Consider the following 13,709-nt stretch of genomic DNA (forward strand, 5'->3'; position numbering starts at 1 on the left):
AAGAGCTTGCCCTTGTCCCTTCTTTAAGTTGCATAGTTTCTTGTTATTTCATGCCTCTCCACCCCCACCCCCAACATTTATACCCACGTGGCTTTCACGTAGGGCTGCAGGAGAACTGAGCAGCTTCACAGTGTGAGTGCTGAGCTCTGCTGAAGGCCGGCCAGTCTCACTGTGATTCTCACATGCTGTTCAGGGGGAGGCTACATCCACTGAATAGCCAGCCTCCTTGGTTATAGGAGTGTGCCATCGTTTAGTTTTTCTCTTCCTTTGCCTGCTTGTTTAAATGACCCAATTTCCTCTGGCCATGGGGTCATACTATGTTGTAGTCTGGCACCAATAGTTACTCAGTGCCTGCTACATGCCTGGTGCTTGTCACCCCCTGGGGTGAGGAGGGGGAATGGGCTTTGGGACTGAGTGCAGAGCTAGAAGATCTACCACAACACTAGGCTCACAGCTCTAGATCAGTCAGCAGGTGAACCAAGCAGGAAAAGGCATTGGGGGAAGCCCAGAGCACAAACCGTTTGAACAGAGAAAAGTGAACCATGGACTTGGACTTAATGAGCCTCTGTGTGGTCTCATGTTACTCTCCCCCGCCATCTTAAGCGGCTGAGGGGCCCTTGTTTAAATGTCTTGGCCCGGTTCTTTGCTGAACTACAGGAAATGGAAAGATGTGTCTGGGTTGGATCAGTTGAGAATAAGGAGTCACTGGAGGTGACTGCGTTTTGAGCATTGATCCCCATGGGGAGGGGGGTCAGTCTAACCACAGTTCTCCTCTTGAAGGAATGGACCTGGTTTATTAAGGGAGTGGATAAGTTCTCTTGCATATAGAGAGAGATCAGACCCAGGTGGACCAGGTTCAGATACTGCCTTTTTGAAACAAGTGTCCTGTGGGAGGTACAGACAGTAAAGAAGTGTGGAGAATAAACACTTCAAGTTGGGGGCCCCAGGGACATTGAAAGCTGTCATTTCCCTTGACTATTTCCATGGGTATTCAAAACCTTATACAGCAATCGACAAGTCTTAAAATCACATCTACTCATGATTCCACTGAGATCAAGGAGGGAGATAATGTAATGAATCAGGTGGGGGCTGGTGCCGACTGGGAATCAAGAAACCTGCTTCCAGTTTCATCTCAGCCACCCGCTGATTGTACTATGGCTTTGGAGGTACCAGCCCCTCGTTTCCCAGCTGCAATGTGAAGCAGACGGCAAGATGACTCCAAAAGTGTCCCTCTGTATGGTCCTCTTCTCCCTTCTCTCAAATCCCTACTGCCTTGTGACAGGAGTCAGTGCAGGGCCACGGCAATGCCAAGCCTGGAAAGGTGGCTGGAGAGTCCCCATCACTGCTGGCTGGGGGACGGTAGAGAGAGCAGGTGCTGGGGGAGGGGAAAGTGTGGATTTGGGGAGGTTGGGGGAAAGGCAAAGCCTCAGAGCCTCCTGGGCCTTCCTGAAAGGGGCTCCTAGCCACAGGCCTGGGACCTGGGTGGGCTCTGAGTCAGATGCCCTGCTGTGAGGCACAAGAGTAAGAGTTACACTGCAGCTATTGATCCCTGCCTGCCTGCAGCGCTGAGTTCAAGGTTGAGCAGACTCCCCACTCCTACCCCCAAGAGATCAAGACATTCTGTTCAATCTGCTGGAAATGTAATCAATCTCCAGGCAGCACTGTTGACTCAAGGAACCCAGCAAAGCTTGGCTTTGAGGTTCGTGGCTGAGCTTGGCAGCTCTCTGTGCCTCTGAAGTGTTTTACTGTTTCTTCACCAGCATCTCGTTTTTACTCAAGTTGCAGCTACTCTTTGGAGGAAAGCGTGCTCCTTATCTCCTCCTGCACACAAACAGTATCTGAACCTGCGAGCCCTGAGGAGCCTCAGCAAATGTGTGGAAAGCCTTCCGTTTCACAAGTGGGGACACGGAAGCCTAGATGACTTGCCCAAGGTCAAGGTCATGGAGCTCGCAGGGGAACTTGGGTTTGTTGGTTTCCAGTTTGGTAGACTGGCCTTAGGGAGTAGGTATCCTGTAGATCCAGTGGCACAGCCTCCCCATACACCCAAGCTGTGCACTCCAGGTGCCCCCATATCCCTCACTCTGTGTAGGTCATGTACACCCTCCTGTTGAGCATTGATTGCTGTTGTCAGTCAATGGGAGGGTTCACCCCCAGGCCAGTCAGCTGCAAGTACTGGCTATGACTACTGTGAAGGATATCTGCCCATCCCATGGAACAGGACTTACTTCAGCAGAGCTCTAGTGCCCTCAGATTCCTCCCCAACCACCCTTGAGTGTGTCACTTGTGGAGATGATTGGGTGGTGCTTCAATATGGTTTGAAGCTGTACACTGGGTGTTGCTAGCTCTGGGACCTCTAGGAAGGTGCAGACTAAGGTCAGCCACTGCCTATGTTTTGCCCTGGCCACCCTGCATGATCTGCAAAAAGATCTGCAGATGACTGCTACTTGTGCTGGGCATGGAGATGCCCAGGAGGGGCCAAGCTGCGAACTGAGTCTGGCTGCCACTGATGCTGGGCCTAGGGCTCGTTAGTGAGAGTTAGGGGGCACACCAACACCAAATGCTGCTTGTTTCAGAGATTTTAGAAACGTCTGAAGCATGAGCCAAGACAGGCCGTGTGTATGGAAAAGCCACTGTAAACTTCTTGAGAGGGTCCAAATGTTCGGTGGAGCAGGGTCTCAGGGAATCACGAGGATGAGGTGAACAATGGTAGCCAGATTGACAAAGGCTCTGATACGGTGCCCACCTGCAGGCTCTGCAGGGGACCGGCTCAGGAAAGGAATAATGGCCTCTGCCAGCTGAGTTTCATTTCAGTGCAGGAGCTGCCTCCTGGTGGTCAGTGCGCTACCACAGTGGGAGTGCCGCTGAGCTGATCGGGATGAGTGGCTGCTCCCACTGTGAACCCTGAAGCACAGACGGACCCTCAATTAATCTGAGGAGTGTTGCCTGGTAGAGGTTTAACCTTTTATACTTTTATACTTTTCTGCTTATAGGTTTTAAAGTTCCTTTGCCAGATAACTTAGTGCAGACTAGATCTCAAGGTCTCCCTTTTACTGTGTGTGTGTGTGTCTGTGCATGGGTGTGTGTGTGTGTTTTGTGTGTGTGTGTGTGTGTGTATGTGTGTGTGTGAGAGAGAGAGTCCAGAATTTATGAGAAGCATCTGGCAATTTCATTTTGACAAGCCCCAAGACTGAAGACTGCTGGTTTCTCTGCTTAAGCAGTGAGATAGAAACTTCCCCTTCACTCCCCCTTTCAAAAAACAAACAAACAAAAAACCTGCTTTGTTTAGCAAGTGAGATAAACCCTCCCTTCTTTCCTTCCTTTCCCCACCTGCCCTGCCTTAGCAGCTCCAGGGTGATTTAAGCTATGTATTCTTCGGTTAGGGAGGAGAGACATTAGCCTTTTGTTCTAAAATGTCCTTATTTGGGGAAAATTAGATCTGGCTGCAAACTGGCTGCAAGCTGCCCAAACTGTTTGCCTTGTTTAATCTTCTTGTCTCAGTTTCTCTGTTCCTCCTGCCTTTGGAATTTTCCTAGCTTCTTCCTATCTTAATACACTAGCAAACTATACATCAGGGTGGCATTTGTTTGAACCAAGGGTTTCAAAGCTTAAGATCTGTTGGGAAATTACTGGAATAGAGGACAGAACACATGATTTGAGATCATCTCCCTGAATTTGAAAGTAGCAGATCAACCTACCATCTACTGAATGTAGGAAGCCCAATTTTATGCTTGTAAAATGGGGGTGAAAACCAGAGACTGCAATAGGTTCAACATGGAAATATATGGAAAGGGCTAGGCCCAATAAACGAGGATGCTGAGTCCAGAATTCCCCAGGACCTCCTGCTGCGTAAACGCTGCCTTAACTCATGTAAATGAAATCCTGCTCCACTGGGAAGGGGTGGAAGTCTGTGGAGTTTGCAATTGAGAGGGTGTCATTTTTAAAATGTTTGCTGAACTGTTAAGTTTAAAAGGTTTTGCTGAATTTGCATGTAGTTACCTTTGAATGATTTGGGAAAACAAAAACAGGTATATTATCTCTGCTTATAAAAATAACATACATTTATACATATACTAGAGGCCTGTTGCACAAAGGTTCGTGCAATAGGACCTCCTTCCCCTGGCTGCTGGCACCAGTTTTCCTCCTGCACCTTGGACCCAGGCCTTCACTCCGGCCACAGTGGAGAAGCCAAGCCTCTTCATTCTTCAGTCTTCAGTCTTCACTTGGATGGAGCCTTTAGACTTTGCTCCATGCCCACATATGCAAATTAACCCACCATCTTTGTTGAGTTAACTTGCATACTCACACCTGACTGGCTAGTGGGTGTCTTGGAGATATAATCAATTTGCATATTTCTCTTTTATTAGTGTAGATTATAGAACTAGAAGCCTGATGCACAATATTTGTGCAAGGGTAGGCCTTCACAGCCCTGACTGCCTATACCCTCAGAGCCCTGGCTTATTTGGAAGGTCATCCTGATGGTCATTCCGCCGTTTGGCTGTTCAATCAATTTGCATATTACCCTTTTATTATTATAGACTAGAGGCCAAATGCATGCAAATTTGTGCACTCGGGGGTGGGGGGGCAGTGTCACTCAGCTCAGCCTGCATCCTCTCCAATCTGAGACACCCCCCCCCCCCCCCAGGTGATGATCAGGCCTAAATCTGCAGTCAGACATCCCTTTCACCATCCAGGACCGCTGGCTCCTAACCACTTGCCTGCCTGGCTGCCTGATTGCCCCCTAACTGCTTCCCTACCAGCCTGATTGACATCTAACTTCGATCACTCCCAACTGCCCTCCACTGCAGGCCTGGTCAACCCAACTGCCCTCCCCTGCCAGTCATCTTGTGACAATGTGGAGGCGGCCATCTTGTCATGATGTGGGTGGCCATCTTGTGGTAGCCATCTTATAACAATGTGGGGGAGGCCATCTTGTAATGCAAGGCGTGTGGGTCAATTTGCATATTACCTCTTTATTATATAGGATTACACATATTCTATACATATATTATAGAAAATTTGTGTGAGAAGTCCAGAAGTCTAAAGAAAAAAAACAAAACAAGTCATAATAAAATCACCCAGAGACAACCACCACCCGCAATTTAGTGTGTTTTCTTTCAATATTTTTTTTCTGTTGTCTTTCTTTAGAGGAGATCAATGTTGTTCATCCGAACTTTTTAAACACAGGCATGTCCTATGCCATTGCAGAATCTTAATATTCATCTTTCTTTCCTCGTGCCCCTTAGGTCCATTGCAGCAGAATGTGAGGTGGCACTTGAACTGGGGATCTGCGTTTGCAAACATCTGCAAAGTTGTATCACCATGGAGACCCTGCAAGGCACTGTAAGGAGTTGCAGGAGTTTGGAGGCTGAGATGAGGACAAGCCTGAGCCCCACAGTCCATCTTCCAGACTGATACTACATCTGGGTTCCCTGACTCTGGCCCTTTAAGGAATCTGGAACTCTGGGCAAGCCTGATGCAATGGTCTCCTGGGAACAACAAACGCAATAGAGGTTGGGGTGGCATTGGGGAGGGAGACCCACCTCAGCAGCTCCTGGCACACCAGAAGCCAATCAGGTAGAGCAGGGACTGGGGGTGGATTTCTCATTCCTTTCTTCCTCTGGCCTCTTTACCTCTCCCAGCCCTCTCCCTTTTCCACATTTTCCCAGTCGCACCTTTCTTCCCCATTCCCGCTTCTTTCTGTCTTTCTGTTGTCACTCCAACATCCTCTGCTGGAGACAGTTCTTGCTTATAAGAGTTTTTTAGTTGATTTATTTTGGATTTTTAGGTGGAAAAAATATTCTGCAAACAATGGTAATTTAAACTCATCAAATTTCCAAACATTTAAAAAATTTTTTTTCTTTTTTCCTTTCTTTCTTTTATTTATTTTTTTGTCTAATCGCTTTTCTTAGAGCCTCGATGAAAACAAAATGGTGAATAATAGAGGTAGTAGCAGATATCTCAGTCCTGTCTCTAGTTTTTCCCTGTTAAGTTTGTATAATGTTTTGAGTATTTTATTTAGATCCTTAAATGAATTTCATAGAGTTGTTCCAAATGTTAGTTTGGTAAAGAATATAAAATGACATTTTGCTTTTTGAATCAATTTAATGGTTGTAATATAATAGAATCTATCCCATTTATGGTTTTGCCACAAATGTGTTTTTTCTTTTTAAATATATTTTTTATTGTTGATAGCACTACAGAAATCTCATGCTCCCCCTAAACATGCACACAAGTTTTTTTTTTTTTTTTTTTTTTTTTTTAGTGTTACTTTTATCACCTCTTTTTGTTTGTTTTTAAGCTCTTCTTTTTTTCTTTGTAATATTTTGCTATGTGCTAGGTGTTTATAAACCAACTAGAGGCCTGGTGCATAAAATTTGTGCACTCAGGGGGGTCCCTCAGCCTGGCCTGCACCCCTCTCACAGCCCAGGACCCCTTGGGGAATCAACTGACAGCTTAGGCCCGTGCAGGGAGTGGGCCTAAGCTGTCAGTTGGACATCCTTGGCGCTGCCCCGGAGGTGGAACAGGCGCCCACCACCACTGCTGTGCTTGCCAGCTGAGAGCCTGGCTTCTGGCTGAGAGGTGCTCCCCCTGTGGGAGCACACTGACCACCAGGGGGAAGCTCCTGTGTTGAGAGTCTGCCCCCAAGTGGTCAGTGTGCTTCATAGCAGTGGTCGATTTGCATATTATATTAGCCTTTTATTATATAGGATGTCCCACAGTTCTGTCAGTTACTTGGAGAAAAGAGTGCTTGTTGACATTGTCACAATTTTATGCCCTTTTTCTTATCTTCCACACTTTAGAATGCTTTCCAGTTTCTGTCCTAACCTAATTTTTTAAAAATGCTTTTGTTTTTACATTCTGTAGTCCTCCTTTCAAAAAATATATTTGTATGCCATTTTGTTGCTGTGATTGTTTCAGTTAATTAAACGAGAAAGCAAATTAGATGCACATCATGACGCTTTTCTCTCATGACATTCCAGTTGTGAGTCGTTTAGTTTGAATCATCTCTTGGTTGTCTGGATTATGCTTTCTCATAACTTCCCAGGAAGGATAATGAACGTCAAAACATAACTTAAAAACATTTAGAGTTATATAACTAACTCTCAAGTACACCAAGGAGACAGTCAGATTCTTATCAATGAACAAAGTTTTAAACAGGGGGCACGAGTGTGGAGGGAAGGATTTATGTAAGAAAACGGGAAGAGGGGAAGAGGGGGGAAAGGCACCAGTATAGGAAGAGTGGATTGTGATTAGCTGGAAGCTGTCAAAGAGAAAACAAGTCATTAGAGAAAACAATTTCAGTTAATTGTGTATTTCCCAAAAAGTCTTGAGATTGAAGCTGTGCCAGACATTGACAGGCTGCCTGTCAACAGTGTCTGCCCGTGTCCGTCCTTCTGGCCTCGCCCACAGGCAGGCCATGATCGGTCCATCTCCTCAGCAGAATGTCTGGGAGCTAGACTCTCACAGTCACCGTAGGTTTGAAAACAGCTTCCTGTTGCCATTTTACTTTATAGGATTTTCTAGCCTTAAGATTTTCCCTTTACAATTCTTCAGATATTATTCACTTTAATTCTGGCAAATGAGTGGCAAGGGAAATCTACAGATCATTTTAAAATATATATGTATCTTATTAATTTTTTTTTACAGAGAGGAAGAGAGAGGGATAGAGAGAAACACCGATGAGAGAGAATCATCGATCAGCTGCCTCTTGCACACCCCCTACTGGGGATGTGTCAGTGACCAAGATACATGCCCTTGACCGGAATCCAACCTGGGACTTTTCAGTCCGCAGGCTGACCCTTTCTCCACTGAGCCAAACCGGTTTCAGCTACAGATCATTTTTTAAAATGCTATATTCTCTTTAAGTACAAAGACTTTCCAGTCATGTCACCTAGAGCTCATTCCATCCACTGCTCTGTTTGGCTACCAGTCTCTTGTCTCTCTCTCTTCGGCAATGGCGAGGCAGTAACCCTTTCCATAGGGATGGGAAATCCATGGTTTGTTGCCTTTGCCAATTATAAAAATGTTGGGCAGCGGGGGTGGCAAAGCTGTTGCCATTGGCATTTTTCACATGAACTACGTCCAAAGAACCAGGTGTCTCTCTCTGGTGGTGGTGATGCCAATTCTTCCCAGGTTAGCACCTCCGGTCACCATACACAGGTCACCAGTGTCAAACGTGATGAAATCAGTAATTCTGCCAGTCTCCGAATCAATCTGATTGGTGCCGTTCACCCTGAGGGGATCAGGGTAGCGATGGTGCAAGCATCACGGGTTAGCAGACGAGGGATTCCTTTCATGCCCACAAGGATCATCCTCACTTTGCACAACTTGTACTTGGCCTCCTCCAGTGTCATACGACGAACAGCAAAGTGGTCCTTGGTGTCATAGGTCAGGCAGAAATTCTCTCCAGTCTTGTCAGTGCTGATGACATCCATAAAACCAGCAGGGTTGGTTACATCGGTTCAGACTTTGCCATCGATGTTAATAAACCGCTGCAAGCAGATCTTTACTTCATCACCTGTTAGAGCATACTAAAGTCTGTCCCTTAAGAAAATGACGAGAGGGAGACACTCTCTCAGCTTGTGGGGACTGGTAGATGGCCAAGGAGTAGACACATCGGTCAGTGTACCCAGCATCCAATGCTTTGGAGCTGCTACACACTTTAGATGCTACTTGGGACCACGAGCCATGACTGCACTAGGCAAAAAAAGAGAGCGGTACAAACCATTTGATTTTTCCCTTTGCATTCCACTGAAATCAATATAGGGTGTGTATTTTTTCAATGCCCTGAGAAGATAATTTTATCATGATCTGTATCAGCCATTTTCTCCTATCTATCCATCTATCTATCTATCTAGACAGAAAGAAACACAATAAACCACTTTAATCTATAGATTCACATTTTTTGTGTGTGTTTCAACAAAATATTTTTGCATTGTAATTCGTTATCTGTTCCAGTAGCTTTGTTTTCTTCCTTGGGTGTACTAATTATTTATATGTGAGCTCTCCAATGCAGGAGGCATCCATATTTATATTTTCTTTAATGGCTTTAATCTCTTGGGTTTTTTCTTTGAATTTTATGTAGTTTTGTGTAGAGTTTACATGTTTGAGAGTGACTTTTCATTCACAAAATATTTTTTATAATTATTTAAATTTAAGTTATATTAATTTGTGAAATCACACATTCTAATATCCAGTTTTTCATAGTTTTAAATTTCAATTTATAGATATAATTTTATTTATATATCTAATATAGTTTATAAAAAATGAAAACAACTTTGATAAACTAAAAATGACAGAACAAATTCATTTACCTTAAACATTTAGTTCTGGTTTTACTCATTATTATTAAACATTTAATCTATATTTATAAATTTGATACATTTGATTTTCTGTTTTATTAATTGCACATTTTTATTGGGCATGTTGTAAAGTCACATGCAATTATAAGAAATAATACAGCCCTAGCCGGTTTGGCTTGGTGGATAGAGCATCAAGACCCATGGACTGAAGGGTCCTGGGTTCAATTCCAGTCAAGGGCACCTACCTTGGTTACAGATTCCTCGACCCTGGTCAGGGTGCGTGCAGGAGGCAACCAATCAATGTGTCTCTCTCACATTGATGTTTCTCTCTGTCTCTCCCTCTCTCTCTCTCCCTCTCTCTAAATATCTTCTAGTGAGGATTAACAACAACAACAAAATAATAATAATACAGAGAAATCTCATGTACCCTTTACTCAGTTTCACCCAATGGTAATATCTTGCAAACTATAGTACAATATCACAACCAAAACACTGACATTAATACAATTGGCCAATCTTATCCAGATTTTCTATTTTACTTATTCGTGTGTGTCTGTGTATCTAGTTATATATAACTTTGTTACATGTGTAATTCCTGTATCCAATACCATGGTCAAGATATAAAACACAGGGATTCCTACTATAGTTCTTTCGGTTACACCTTTGTTCCTTTCACCTCTCTCCCCTCTTCACCTCCTGTCCCTAACCACTTCAATCAATTACCTAAAAGTTTCCAAAAGTTTGCCTTTACAAAAAGTTTATATAAATGAAATATACTAAGTAACTTTTTAAGATTGGATTTTTTTCACTAAGTTTTCAAATGTGTGTGTAAAGTTGTTCATTGTATTTCCTATGACACTTTTGATGTCCGAAGAGTCTGTGGTGATATCTCCTGTTTCATTCCTGATATTGATAATTTGTGTCTTCTCTCTTTCCCCCCCCATTTTTATTAGAGACTTATCAATTTTACTTGTATTTTCAAAGTACCAGCTCTTTGTGTTATTGATTTTCTCTGTTATTTTTCTGTTTTCAATTTCATTGATTTTTACCCTTGTTTTACCGTATTTTCCGGCATATAAGACGACACTGTTCTAGTAAAAAGCCTGCTCAGATTGGCCAGAGTCAGAGAGGCGGTCTACTAAAAAAAGAACTGGTGTTGCCTCGAAAGTGGGGGGTAGTCTTATACAGCGAATATAGGCCTAAACCTATGTTTTAACTGTAAAATTAGGGGGTCGTCTTATATACACCGGAAAATACGGTATATTTTTTTGTTTTGGGTTTATTTTGCTCTTCTTTTCTCTTCTTCTTCTTCTTCTTTCTTGGTTTGAGATGTTTCCATTTTTCCTAATGTATTAGTATAGTATATATATCTTTTGCTATAAACTTTCTCTCAGCACTGCTTCCCCATGTCCCACAAATTTGGTTATGTTCTAATAATTATCATTCCATTCATGCATTGTTTTTCCATTTCCTTTGGGATTTCCTCTAACCTTAAACATGAAGAGACTAGTTTGTCATCTCAAGCCAGCTGAAGTTATTGGGTTGACAGTTCAATGCCTCTGTTACCATCTCAGGCAGGCGGAGGTGGCTCAGAGGAGTCATGCACTGGGACAAAGTCTGCAGGGCTGCAGGTGCCACAGCGAACCTGCCCATGGCAAGGAAAGGTGCGCTGGGCTATAGAATCACTCCGGCAGCAGGGGACTGTAGGCCCACCCTTTCAGCTAGGACTGTTTGCAACCCATATCCCTGCATTAAATCCTCTCTTGCTCTTTCAATCGTATTCCCTGTTTCAGATAAAATTCTACAGCACACACCTAGCAACCTTCTCCAACTGACTGATTCATCTAATTTATTGAATTCCTGACTTCTGAGTCTGGCTATTGGCCACAATGTCCAGGCAATTCTAATGCCATTCGAAAGGTGGAAAATCTTAATTTTTGTGCTGTTTAGTGGCAGTCAAGCTAGATTTGGATTTGAGTGAGTTCCCAACTTTGGAAGACCTCAGATTAGTCTCCTACAATAAGGGTCACAATCTCCATCGAAAGTGGCTGCTATGAAGCTTAAATACATGCGGTTTATATGGGTGGCAAGCTTTAATAACCAGTCATTTCCTTTATTTTCACAAGCCTTTATTCCGTGCCGCTGATTTGTTTTTAGTATCATTGGCTCTAATTGCTGCTGCCTCTCTGATGAACATGATTGCCTCTTTTACATCTTCCCGTGGCTCTGACAGTTCTTTCATCTCAGATCTGCTGGCTTATCCATTGTGACATAAAAATCAGGCTTTCTCCTATTTCCTTGGGAATGTGAAGCAGTTAACTGAAAGTTTCTTCTCCCCACACCCCAAGAGAATCTTCCAGTGCACGCCTATCCTCTTATCTTTTCTCTGCTATGCTTTTCTTTACTTGTCGCTGTAGAATTCTGTGTATCCGGTGTGCTTATTTTCCTCTGAATGAGGACCACCCTATATTCACCTGAGATTTGTGCCTAAATAGATGCGTTCTGGTCCCTTCCGCATCTATTTAGGCACCCCAGTCTGGAGGTCTTCTGTACAACCTCTGAGTTATCTGAAGAGGCTGGAAAGCCTGGTTGTAGGAACAGGCTTCATGGGCAGCCTTCCTCTGAGAACTCTGCTTCTTCTTCTTCTTTTTTTAAAATTGTTTTTTAAATATATTTTATTGATTTTTTTACAGAGAGGAAGGGAGAGAGATAGAGAGCTAGAAACGCCGATGAGAAACATCGACCAGCTGCCTCCTGCACACCCACCACCGGGGATGTGCCCGCAACCAATGTACATGCCCCTGACAGTAATTGAACCTGGGACCTTTCAATCCGCAGACCGACGCTCTACCACTGAGCCAAACCGGTTTCGGCTGCTTCTTCTTTTTATTTTTTATTTTTAGGAGAGAGTGGAAGGAAGGTTGGAGGAAGAAAAAAACATTGATGTGAAAGAGACACATCCACATATACCCCAACCGGGCCAGGGATTGAACCTGCAACCCAGGTAACTGCCCTTGACCAGGAATTGAACCTGCAACCCTTAGGTGCTGAGGCCCACACAATAACCACTGAGAAACACCGGCCAGGGATGGATAACTTTGTTTCTGAATGTGTTGAATTTCTCTCATGGACCAGCTCCAAAGAGGAGGAGGTGTGGCTTGTTTCCTAGATTTTAGGTTTGCAGGTGTGTAGTTCTGTCAAGCCTTCTTAAAGTTCTTATCTTTAGTCTAGGTCCTTCTTCTTCTTCTTCTTCTTCTTCTTCTTCTTCTTCTTCTTCTTCTTTTAAAAAATATATTTTATTGATTTTTTACAGAGAGGAAGGGAGAGGGATAGAGAGCTAGAAACACTGATGAGAGAGAAACATTGACCAGCTGCCTCCCGCAACTAATGTACATGCCCTTAACCGAATCAAACCTGGGACCCCTCAGTCCACAAGCTGACACTCTATCCACTGAACCAAACCGGTTTCGGCCCTCTTTCTTCTTGAAAAAAATATTGGAAAGATAGTTTTTGTAAATGTGATATAACAGCACCATCATTTCTAGAAATACTCTGGGAAAAGCCGCAAGGGGGCAAAACGCATCGTAATTGTTCCCCTTTTTTCTGTTCCCAGCCTCTTGTCCCAGCTGGCCTTTTGAGTATGTTCTTCCCCTGACCTCACCCTCATATCCTACCGTAGAGCCCACTCAGGCTATCCCACCCCAGAGGGTCCTTGACCTGGAACTTAAATGCTGGAAGCTCAGGGCCCTGCTTGGCTCTAAGCTTCTGAATTCAAGATGGTCAAGGGGATTACAGTTCAGCACCTCTCAGAAAACAGGATGGATTTCAACCTGAGTCTCCTAGATTATTATAGCCCCTTGTCCCATGGCAAGGACTAGAAGCCCTCTTTAAGATGGGTGCCTGAGTTTTTTCTGGATGCAGCAAGGTACATAATTTGATGGCCTGCACATCACCATGTGAGTGGCTACCCGCAAGGCTGGGACACCTTGTAAATGATTCTTCGATGTGGTTTGGACCTCTTTGCAGGTTCCATCAACAAGGAAGGGAAGTGATGCACAAAAGAACTATTTGGTGCCCACTTAAATGCCACAATTAAAAAAGATAAGGTAGCTGAATTGGATAAGAAAACAAGAAGCATTTACACACATACTGTTTACAGGAGACTCACTTCAGAATGAAAGATACTCACAGACTGAAAATGAAGGGATGGAAAAAGACATTTTATGCAAATGGAAAGGGAATAAAAGCTGGGATGGCAATACTTATATCTGAAAAAAAACAACAACACACAAAACAAAAACAGGCTTTATAACAAAGGCAAGAGACAAAGGAGGACACTACATAATGATAAAGGGAGCAATCCAACACGAGGATATAACCCTTGTAAACATTAACGCACCTAACATA

General features: G+C 43.7%; 1 pseudogene across 1 annotated transcript; it reads right to left on the bottom strand.

The window, feature by feature from the left end:
* Positions 1-7,891: 7,891 nt before the first annotated feature.
* On the bottom strand, positions 7,892-8,690 carry LOC311623920 (small ribosomal subunit protein eS4-like; annotated as a pseudogene). Its single transcript has one exon. The product of its transcript is annotated as a small ribosomal subunit protein eS4-like (transcript).
* Between the last annotated feature and the right edge of the window lie 5,019 nt (positions 8,691-13,709).

Source organism: Pipistrellus hanaki (assembly GCF_964339955.1).
Source record: "Pipistrellus hanaki genome assembly, chromosome: 5".
Classification (NCBI taxonomy): domain Eukaryota; kingdom Metazoa; phylum Chordata; class Mammalia; order Chiroptera; family Vespertilionidae; genus Pipistrellus; species Pipistrellus hanaki.